The sequence below is a fragment of the Psammomys obesus genome, unplaced genomic scaffold (genome assembly GCF_907164565.1).
Source record: "Psammomys obesus unplaced genomic scaffold, mPsaObe1.curated_primary_1811, whole genome shotgun sequence".
Classification (NCBI taxonomy): Eukaryota; Metazoa; Chordata; class Mammalia; order Rodentia; family Muridae; genus Psammomys; species Psammomys obesus.
This window is the reverse complement of record NW_026585580.1, coordinates 930,527-942,608: the sequence shown is the minus strand read 5'-3', so window position 1 is coordinate 942,608 and position 12,082 is coordinate 930,527. Positions and strand designations below refer to the sequence as shown.

General features: G+C 36.2%; 1 protein-coding gene and 1 long non-coding RNA gene across 2 annotated transcripts in view; both read left to right on the top strand.

Moving 5' to 3' along the window:
- Kcnq5 (potassium voltage-gated channel subfamily Q member 5) overlaps positions 1-12,082 on the top strand; it is a 493,552-nt gene that overhangs the window by 130,937 nt on the left and 350,533 nt on the right. The window lies entirely within an intron of this gene.
- The window catches only part of LOC129675829 (uncharacterized), an 84,843-nt gene that overhangs the window by 19,504 nt on the left and 53,257 nt on the right, over positions 1-12,082 (top strand). The window lies entirely within an intron of this gene.

Below are 12,082 nucleotides of genomic sequence, written 5' to 3'. Positions count from 1 at the left end.
TTCACCATGACTATCTGTCATTTATTCCGGAGAAAGAAGTCCTCCCCTTCTTCCTGATGAACTCCAGGCGCTTGGCTTCTGGTTAGGCTAGCCATAGCTGCCCAGTCACCCCTGCAGCCTTCCCAACACGACTCAGTATTGGTGCTGCTTAAGCACCCTCCTTGCCTGGACCTACCTCCAATCTGCCTTCTGGCTCTCTGGACCTGCACTTCACCAGGCCTGTCTTCCAGCCTAAGAAGCTGACCAGGCATGGGTTTTCACTTGCACCCCTCCTGTTAACAGGCCAGCTTAACCAAAGGGTTGTAATACTGCAGTACCATCACAGGCTTTTGGAACTCCCAAGTTTCCACAGCCATCTGATATCAGGAATCTCATTTAAAAGATCTGTTACACCCAGTGGAAAACTCATTCCTACCACTCAAGGCGAGACCAGGAGTCTTGCCAATCACAAAGATCTCACTCCGAATGCTCTAGCCATTCCTGAGCGAAACAACTGTTGATCTTCAGGTTCCCCTGTCCCCACTCAGAAAATGACAGAGAAACAGGCTCCTCATGTGGTGCTCAGCCCAGCAGTAGAGGCAGGGAAAGAGGAAGGACAGTTATTCAAAAGGGTGGTAGGGAAGGAGAAACACAAAGACAGAGAGACAGAGAGAGGGAGAGAATTAGAGGGAGAGAGAGGAAAAGGGGGAGGGGAGAAGTTTAAAAATAGCCTTGGATTCAGATTTTTGGAAAAAGGCAACACTTTTGATGGAACGTAATTTCAGGGAGACAGTACAATGTGATTCAAGGCCTACATTAAAAAAGTGCAAATTGAATTTAGAGAGTCGCCCATTGGGTGTGATTTGGGTTTGGAACAAGAAAACTAATGTATTTGAAAATATAAATGAAAACATAAATTGAAGTCAACTTTGAAAAAGCTTGAAAGGAATTCTATATGATTTAGACAAGAATAGATTTTATGTTGTAAAACATTACTCTAGAAATTCTTGTCTTAAATGATTCAAAGAATAAAAATAAGATATTTCCTACATATTACAATATCTTTAGAACTTAGTGGGTAGTCAAAAATAATAGAATGAAGTTAGTGCTTTTTGTGTTAATCCGGTGCTTTTCTGTTGTGATAAAACACTGACCAAAAGCAACTTGGTGGAAGAAGGGATTGACTTTAGCTTCTGGTTGTAGCTCACCATGGAGGGAAGCCAAGAAATTCAAATCAGGATTTTTAAGAATATTACTTACCAGTTTGTTTCCAGGATCAAGGTCAGCTACTTTTTTTTTATATATGGCCTAGGACCATGTCACCATCCATAGTGTGCTGGACCTTCTTATATCAATTAGAAATCAAAGGCCAATCTGATCTTAGATTCCAGATGTGCAAAACTGTTAACAAACTTAACCAGGATACTTAATAAATGATTTTAATCACTTGTATTCTTTTTGTTGTTGTTGTTTGAGACCGAGTTTCTCTCTGTAGTCCTGGCTGTCCTTCAAGTCACTCTGTAGACCAGGCTGGCCATGAATCCTTTGACTCTGGAGTGCTCTCTTTGACTCTGGAGTGCTGGGATAAAAGGCGTGCACTACCATCATACAATTAATTACTTATATTCTAATAAAATTTTTATTAAGCATTTTAATTACAAGATCATTTTAAAGTGAAAGCTACAAAATTGATGGCATTTCTCTTTTGTTTACTTTTCAAAAGATGACCATTTCAAATAATTCCAAATGTTTGACAAATTAACATTCTGAACATGTATCTATACTTTACATTTCTCCTGCTCATCTGAAAAGAAATAGGATGGGATAAAACAAAGAATTGAAGTTGAGTGTTTATGTGACATGATTGCAAGTCAGCCATGAAAAAAAATTAATTGCTTCATATTGTAGCAACAGTGAAGAATATGCTATAGTTTTACAAGTGTGGTACCCTAAGGGAGAAAAAAAACCCCAAACTATCATATATTATCATTCAATCAGTGTGTACTGAAGGCATCTTAGGAAAAATATGTTCGCCTTTTGTGTATATCTGTTCATTAGTTTACTTGTAGAGTATGCTTCCGTAAAAAAATCAAGTACCTACAAAAACAACACTTGTTTTATTTTTTTTAAATGATGTCGTTATTTGTTTGGACAGGGTCTTGCTATGTTACTCTGTTTGACCTGGCACTCACAAAGATCTCTTTGCCTGTGCCTCCTGAGTCCTGAGATTAAAGAAGTCATGTGCCACACCAGTAAAGCTTCTAAGATCCTGGAGGAGGGGGAGGGAAGTTTGTGTACAGAATGGGCTGATGGAGGGCTCTGTCTAACACTTGCTTTAATATTTCTAAGAACAAATGAAAGTTACTTAAAATATTACTGGCCATAGTGTGTGTATGTGTGTGTGTGCGGGGGTTCTGAGTATACGGACACAGTGGGCATATGAAAAATAGAATTTTCAAAGGATCCCAACGCTAGCCAAAGAAGTTCTGGCTTCTGCTGACTTCTGAGAGAATTAGCCTCTCCTAGGACTGAGTGCTTTTCTGAGTTGTCTAATGCAGAGTGGTCAACCCGGAGAAGGTATTGATTTTCTGTGTTGATTTTGTATCTGGCTACCTTACTGAATTCATCTACCAGGTCAAATAGCCTTTTAGTTTTTCTAAGTAGAAAATTAAATAATCTGTAAATGGCAATACATTTGATTTCTTCTTTTTTTATCTTTATGCATTTCTTTCTTCCTGTTTAAATGATCTTGTTAAAATTCCTAGGATATTGAATAGGAGTGGTGGGAATGGACATTCTTCTCTCATTTCTTACTGCAAACACATAGGATTTTTCTCATTTAGTATGATACCAGCTATAGGATTATCTTTAAAAAGTTTTCTATTATGTTCAAGTATGATCTTTCTATACCTTACTCTTTAAATGCTTCTACCATAAAGTGGTAGCAAATTTTACCATATTCTTTCTCTGTATTTAATAAGATAATCACATTATTTTTGACTTTCATTATATTCACGTAATGTATTACACTTTCATATTTTCACTGATTAAACTCTTTACCTTATGAGTAAAGAGGCTACTTAATAATACTATATAATCATTTTATGTTTGTATAATCCAATATTTTAATATTTTGTCAAGATTATTTTTATAACTAATTTAGTCAGAGATGCTGGTTTATAGTTCTCTTTTATTTATTATATGGAGTGCCTGTACTAACTTATGACCACTCATTTATTTATGTTATATAGTGTGTTATTTTTTATTATATATACATTGTTTTATAATAAATATAAATATAAAATGTAATTATAATGTTTATTAAAATATTAAATGTAATTATTACAATTACATATTATATCTATATTTAAATAAAGTACAAATATAAAATAAATATATTCTGGTGTTATAGTTATAATTATATTATAAATATGCTATATTTCTAATGTATACATTTATAATATAAATATGTTTATAATATAATATTAAGATATAATACCCTGGTTCTGTAGCAAAAGGCATGTTGGTTTATGTCAAGGTTTTGTTTGGCCTGGCATTCCTTCTAATTTGCTTGATCTGAAGCTACTATCAGTAAGATATGCTTATTAATATCAAGCAAAATAAACAGAAGTCTCAATAATTACAAACAAATTTAGTTAAGCTGAAAAGTTGGAAAGTGAGAAGAAGAGATCTTTGGCTTTCAAAAACTTCATTTTAGACAAAACAACCTAAAACCAAAGCAAAATATAGATACCACATTTTTCTTATTTCAAATTATAACCTTGTTTGTACAACCCAAAACTCGTTAAGGAGAAACACCTTGAGATTCATGGAATCCAATATCTTAGGAGATAAATGACCTCTATTCAGACATTTTTTTTTCCATGAAACTAAAGGGACAAGATCGATATGAGGAGACTAAACTATACATTTTAGGAAATAATTTTTTTTTATCTCTAATACTCTCTGTATCTCTGTCATTACTCACATTATCATTAAAAGGTTATTTTAGTGTAATAGAGAATAATCATTTAAAGTTGTGTTTGGCTAAGGTTAAGGAGGATTGTACATAAATTCAGCTTCATATTATATCTGCCTCTTTTTAAAATATTTTGTTAACTTCCAGTTGGGTCATGTTTTGTTTTTAGTAGAAATATTTGTTGCTCAGATCTCATGTGTCTATACATAGAAGACTTTATTACACCAATGTGTAGATAGCCATGTCTTCCAGTTTAAATGCTTTTAATACTAACCCATCTCTCCTACATTTGCAAAATACCATGGTTTAAATGAAAATATAATTGTTACTTCGCTACTTTTGTGGAGGACATCCATCTCCTAAGCAGCTGTTAAATATTTTAAAATCACTAAAGAGTGAACCTTAAATATTTCAGTCAAATTAAAATAGCTAATTACTTTAAAATTTTGTAGAATAATTAGCTATTTATAGTAAAGATAAAGAAATAATACTTCACCTATGCAGACATACAGGCCTTCTCTAGCTTTCTTTTTTCTAAAGAGAATAATGTATGACATATAATATAATAGAAAAAGAGAAGAAATTGGACAAAAAGTGCAGATATTACTGAACAGAACATAGAGAAACACTCAGCACTTCTGCCCCAATTTGAGACAGAACTCTTGAGAGAATGAGTTCATAAGATGGAAAAAGCAACTGCTTTGCTGATGACAGGATTTCTCTCAATGATGAGGATGTGTAACTGCTGGGCTTTGCCTGTAGTTGGTAACTTTCATTAAAAAATCAAGTGCACCAATTCACAAAGTACCAGGAAAGGCTCAAGGGGGAAGAGATCTATTAGTATTCCACAATTACGTCTAAGAAATGGTGTAGCAAGGCCTCCTGGGTAAAGTTTTAAGAGCAATTACAGCTAATTAAAAAGACAGGCCTGTCAGCACCCTAACAATGTGGGAAAAGAACTGGTGACTTGGCTTGTCATTTTGAGCCGTACCTAAGCAAGGCTGAATACAGTTGGTTTCTCAGAAGTATGTCTGTGAGTGTATGTGGGGTGAGGGCGCTATCAACACAGCTACAGTTTAGCTTTGGAATAAAAGCAAAAGGCATTCTTCGTTACTTTCAGATCCTCTAAAAATAGCTACCAACCTTTGCCAAAGCTAATATAGACAGAATTCCCATGGAAACCCTAAGGGCTAGAAGAGGCAGGTGTTAATTTTTTCACCAGTTATTGGTCAAATGACTCCTGCCCAATTTTTCTAATGGAGAAACTGATAGACCAAACCCCAAAGGCCGTGGCTCCTGCCCTGCTTATCAGCAGTCTGTGTGTACTTCAAAAGTACTGCTGGAAAAGTGTTATGGAAAGGGAAGCCCATGGCACCTTGCTTCACCTTGTGTGTTTGCACTGTTGTTGGCTTTGTTTGCAACTAAATTTTTGCTTTCTTATACTACCATCCCTGAATATTTGTCTGCCACACACATCACCCTTCCTTGCATTTTTCCTTTTGCAGACAGTGCCTCTTTTGGATGTATGTTGGTTTGGGGGAGCTAAGACAAGTAAAGGGTAAAAGATCCATCTAGAATTTAGTGGTGTAATGTTTTGTTTTTGAGCAGTCTAATTTTCATTACCTTAAAGTATAGCTAAACATTTCAAAAATGTTAAGACCTAAAATAATCCACATCTTATGTGAAGATTTTCATACCTTTGAGGATATTATGATTGTGATTTTACAAATACAGGACTAAGAATTTTAACATTTTTGTAACTTGGAAAGTGAAGGATAGGATAAAATTGCAAATTATTTTGCAAATAGTTTTAGCACAAAACTAAACTGATTTAATGACTACTGATGATTTTTGAAAGAAAAGCATTACCTCTTTCACTTTTTCCCCATTTGTATTCTTACTAGTAATGATTTTCTAAGTTACATTATAAATAATAGTTATCAGTAGGGGTCTTTAATAACTTTCAAAGCCTTCCATATGGATTATATTTAATCATCATACATATAGTAAACTGGACAATTGTAGTCATAGTTTTATAATTCTATAATTAAAGGTTAATGAGTTTTCTTCATTTGTTATATCATTTTCTCATGTAATCAATATTATTTTACTCATAATTTCAAATGTTAATTTTGCAGTAGCAGTGACAGCATGTTCTTTTTAATTTTCTAGTATTTACATCTTTAAATAGAATTGAGTTACAAAGCACTAATATATGACACTAATATATGACTAATATATTAAATACACTAAATACACTAATATATGACAGCTCCAGAAAATATGCCACAGTGCTATTTATTAAAGGTTCTTATTCCCAACTGCCTGCACTAGTGGCTAGAAACAAACTTGTAGTAAGAAGTCCCCATGTTTCCATATTGTATTTGCATCTTTCCAGGGCAAGTGTTGCTAATTGTTTTTTCCTCAGTGAGACCCATGGCGGCAGGTCATGGGGCACCTATGGGGTTCACTTCTGCAGCTGTGTTAGGGGCCTAGCCACGAAATATATATTTCTCTCTACTTGTTAACTCTTTTACTTCTAAAAAATATTGGCAAAAGGACTGTGGAGATAGATCAGTGGGTAAAACAATGGCTGGGAAAACATGAGGACCCATGTTCTAATACTCAGTTCACATCAGAGGAGCATAAGTCTTCATGTCTGTAATCTCAGTGTTGATACAGCAAGATGGGAGGCAGAGACAGGAGAAATGTCTGGAAGCCGGGTCTGGCTCATATGGCTGTGAGGAACAGAAACCAACAGGTTAGAAGGGCAGGACTGACAACCAAGGTTTTCCTCTGAATTCCATATGTGCTGCGTTGCATGTATGCAACACCACACACAAACACGTACACACATCATGCATTCACCACACACACACAACACAGACAGAGATATATATTTTCCTATATATATATATTTTTTCTCTTTTTTGTAGGGAAGCAAGGTCGATGAGGGAGGGAGGAACAGATTATGGGGTTCTGAGTGTTACCTCTTGGACCCTTGGACAAAGTACATCTGTAATGATGCCTGATTTAATCCCAGCACTAGGAACACAGAGACAGGAAGACCCCTAACACTCACCAGAGGGGCAGCCTAAACTAGATGGAGAGCTTTATTCCAGTGAGAAAACTTGTCTTTTTTAAAAAAAAAAAAAAGGTGAAAAGCAACTGAGGAATGATGCCAAGATTATCATCTGGCCCGCGTGTGCAGTTCAATATCCATGTGCACACATACCCAAACTTTGAATTTGTTTCTTTATGTACTTCATTTGTCTGTTTGGAGACAAGGTCTTACTTGCTATCCAAGGTTCTTGTCCAACTTATAGTTCTTCTCACTTCTCACTTTTCGGAGAGCCTGGATTACAAATTTGTACCATCTTACGCACACTTTTTGACTGAGCACATTGCAGTTTTGAATATGGTATCAAATTGTTTATCATTTCATCGATTCCTTGGTGTTCACGACAGTCAAGCAAAGCATGGCAATGAAGCATTTTGAAAATATCATGACCGGCAGCTGGAGAGATGAATCAAGAGCTAGTGGCACATGAAGCTTTTTCAGATGACCTAGGTTCAGTTTCCAGAACCCATACATCCCACTCTAACTCTACTTTCAGGAAATTTGACACCCTTTTCTGGCATTCTTGAGCATTCGGCAAGCATGTGGTACACATTCATGCATGCATGAAAAACACTTACACACATATAAAACAATCAACCAATATTTAAAAACAATAATAATAATAATAATATATCGAGACCAAAAGATTGTACAGTATGGTCAAAATGATATTTCTGGGCAGTATTCCCCAGGTATTAGAATAAAAGCAAGCAATTATCCAAGTAAGAAGTAGATGATCCCATCCCAAGATTAAATGAGTAATGCTATATGACATTTGCTACTGTTTAAATAACTAGAATTTACTGCCGTGTCTTACAAATTATTTAACCAAATTGCATTTATGCATTTTAGTTAAATTTTCTTTTTATATTTTGTGCTAAATTGGTCTGTCATTGTCATTTGAATCTCTTCTAAATGTTTAGCCTCCTGTTCCCAAGATAGATAAAAAATTGAGCAACATTGAACCACTTTTGTAACACAGTGAAAACACACACAGAAGCCTACACAATTGAATTGTTAAGTTATTACCCAGAAAGAGGTCTGTTTTCATAAAACACAATGAAAGTCTGTTCCAGGAATGGTAGAATTTCAGCCATGTGCATCATGGTATGCCTGTGCTCACAGCACTTGGGAGGAGGAAGGAGGAGAACAGGAGCCCAAGGCCAACATCACTCAGTTCCATTACAAGCTTGAGGCTAATGTAAGCTGTGTGAGAAGCCATTTCAAAAAAAAAAAAAAAAAAAAAAAAGAAGTAAATTTTACTGAACTGTTAACTATGAAAAATGTAATAACTCCTTATCTGTTACAGCCATAGCAATTCGTGTTTACATAAATTTGTTCTTATATATTTCCCTGAAGAGTCATAGTGCCCTAGACTCTGAATGTGTCTCTCTCAGAGCACATAGAGTAGTACTAACTCATCTCAAATTAATTGTTTGTTGAAAAAGTTCTATAGACATAGAGGCAGTGTTGGCCTCAAGGGAGTGAGTTATTGTAAATACTGTCTGAGTAGACATTTGAAAGAAACAGAGTGGGAGATAAAATTGTAGGTTCAAGAACCTATTTTTTCTTTTTTTTCTCCCACACATACACTCATCTCTTCTCATATTTTCCCCCAAACGTTGCCCATCTCTGGTTTCAAATACATATTTTTTTTATTTTAAATAAGTGTGCAAACGGTCAGTTGCTGGTAACATTTGGTGCCCTTTACCGTCTTGTGTCATACCCAAATGCTTAGAGTGCGAACACCTAGAATTCCGATGCTTTAGACCTGGAACAAAGCCTGATAGGAGTGGACAGATGCTCACTTCATGTCAGTCACTCTATTGTAAAGGAGAGCTTCAGCTAGTGCCTTTTCTCTTTTCCACTTCTTGTCTCTCTCAGCTGTTCTCACTAAGGTGTAACAGGTCGAGGAATGGAAGCTTATGAAGAGCATGGATGGATGGATGTTTTTCAAGTTTTATGTTTCCCATTTCCTCCCCCCCCCCCATAAGTAGTCATGTGCTATTACAGTCAGAAAATGACAAGTGAGAGAAAAAAAAATTAAAATCCTGGTTTTGGCTCCAGAAATTCTTTGTCCTTATCCCCTGGGAACAACACTAATCTCTTTTCACTTTTGTTTCTGTCTCAATAAACATACTAATGAAAACAAGTATTTTTGAGCAAATCCAGAACTCTCTTATAAAGCAACTGTAAACTCTAATTGTGTGGGTGGAATGTCTTATATTATTATTTTGATAATAACTACCTAAGAAAGAGAAAAGAAATTTAAGCAAGTCAGTAGAATGGTTTTATTTTCCAAGGTCATACTCAGAACTCCTAGAAATGTTGTCAACATGTGATTTTTAATTACAAAGAAGCGTTCTACTAGTTTAGTTGGAAAATTAGTCTCAATTTAAATGTGCTCATTTGGAGTGACAAAAACAAAAATAAAAAGAGACAAAAATGTAAAGAAAAACTCTGAGGTTTTTATCAGAATATATTTCTTTAGTCTCTTGGTTATAAATTGATGTCTATAATCATATAAGATGACAAATAATAACCATTTGATGCAACACACACACACACACACACACACACACACAATTTCCATTAGTGCTGATAGGAAAAGTATCGAGTAGAGGTACTATTTTGAATAAGGACAGCACAACGCTGAGCTTGTATAAAATATGTTCAAATGTAAGTGGACATAGTATGAAGTATGTGTGAAGACTGTTGTATAAAATCATAATTAACTATATTAGATCAAGATTAAGTACTATGCAGGGACACAAAATAGCCAAATGTCAAAATGACCATTGTGTACTTTCCCCCTCCCTCAACTCCTCCCAGTCCACACTCCCTCTCTCTTCCTCTTTATCCCCTTCGCCTAGTCCACTAAAAGGGGAAGTTCTTCTCTTCTGCCATCTGCCCATAGTTTATTAAGTCTCATCAGTTCTGCCTCTGTGACTATTCCTCTGTGGCCTGGCAAGGCCACATCGCCAGGGGCAAGTGATCAAAGACCAGGCAATTGTTCATGACAGAGGCAGCCCCTGCTCCTCTTACTAGGAGATCCACATGGAGACTGAGCTGCCTAAAGGCTACATCTGAGCAAGGGTCTAGGTCCTCTCCATGCAGAGTCCTTGGTGCATCAGTCTCTGCAGGATGCCCTCAGCTCAGTTTTTTTAGTTTTGATGGTCTGTTTGTGGGGCTCCTGTCCCCTCTGTGTCCTTCTATCTTCCTCTTCTTCCTTAAGGCTCCCTCCCCTCTGCCCAAAGTTTGGCTTTGAGTCTCATCATCTTGGTGGAGCCTTTCAGAAGACCCTCTGTAGTAGGTTCCCATCCTGTTCCCTCTCTTCCAACACTTCATTCCATTCTGAATGAGATTTAAACATCCTCCGTAGGGTCCTCCTGTTGTTTAGCTTCTTTAGGTCTGTCACTTTTAGTATGGCTATCCTGTATTATATGGCTAATATCCACTTTTAAGTGAGTGTATACCATGTATGTCTTTCTGTTTCTGGGTTGCCTCACTCAGGATGATCTTTTCTAGTTCCACCCATTTTCCTGAAAATTTCATGATTTTCTTGTTTTTATGTATGGCAATGAACCAATCTTCACGTAGGCAACACTAATAAAAGTTGGTTAAACAAATAAAGAAGACATGAAGTTGGGAGGCAAATGTGATCAAGGATCCTTAGGAGAACTGGAAGGACTGATTAAGGTATGAACGTGACCAAATACATCATGTACATGTTTGAAATTTTCAAAGGATAAATAAAATAAGTTAATAAATAAATAAGGAACTTAAAATAAGGGAGGATATTTAACCTGTGTCTTTTAGTAATTCAAAATGGCTTTTACATGCCCACCAACATGATTGCCTTCTCTCTCATTCTTATTCACAGATTTAATTTCTTGTCTTTTAGGGTCTTGTCATATCCTTAAGTATGAGTTGCTAGCATACTGTTGTTTTAACTTTCATTTCTCTGTTGATGCTTAATGATGATGAAGTTCATTTATAGGGCCTTGTTTGGGGGCCTCCCTACAACCAGATGTGCAATTAGCAAACAGACTGATTTAACAGTTTCTGTGAGGTGAGAAGTACAGTAGGGGTACATAGTACAATTTATGGCTAAGTTAGCCACATATTGGTATGTCCTGTGTGTTGTGATATATTATCTTTTATACACTTGTATTTTTTCATGTTTTATAGTTTTTAGAGATAAAAAACACTGCAGCTAACATATTGATTCAACAATTATACACTAATTGCAGGAATGTCTGAATTTACAATTGGCCAATGAAATAGGCTGTAACTATATAAAAAAATAGTGGCGGGGAAGGACTTACCTACTAAATGCAGTAAGTAACAAATTTTAGAAAGAGTACACCAGCCTATACATTAAATGGCTAAAACGGTTTTTTTTTCAGTTTTTATTTTTTTATTTTAAATTAATTTTTTATAATTTATCCACTTTATATCCTGTTGAAACCCCCGCCCTTGTCTCCTCCTGGTCCCACCCTCCCTTTTTCTCCCCCCTATTTTTTAGAAAGGGGGAGCCTTCCTCCCCTAGAAGATGACCCCAGTGTATCTAGTCAAATTAGTACTGCCTGCATCCTCTTCCTCTATGGCTTGACCATATCCCCCGACCAGGGGAAAGTGATCAAAGAGAAGGCAACAAAGTCCACGTCAGAGACAGCCCCAGATCTCCTTACTAGGAAAACCATACGGAGACTGCTCTGCCTAATGGCTACATCTGAGAAGAGAATCTAGGTCCTCTTCGTGCATATTTGTTGCTGTAAAAAAAAAAAAAAAAGACTGTTAGGCTATATACTGTTTATTATTAGCCCTAAGATTATCATGGCAGTATTATCTAACCTGCTATCATAAATAATAGACACAGACACCTGACAGATTTTATAATTGCCTATTTACTTTGGGCCAGGCAGAGATTTCACCTATGCTGGCCCGATAACCTCACCCTCCATCTCCCAGCCCCCATCCAGTGACATCCACCTTAATCC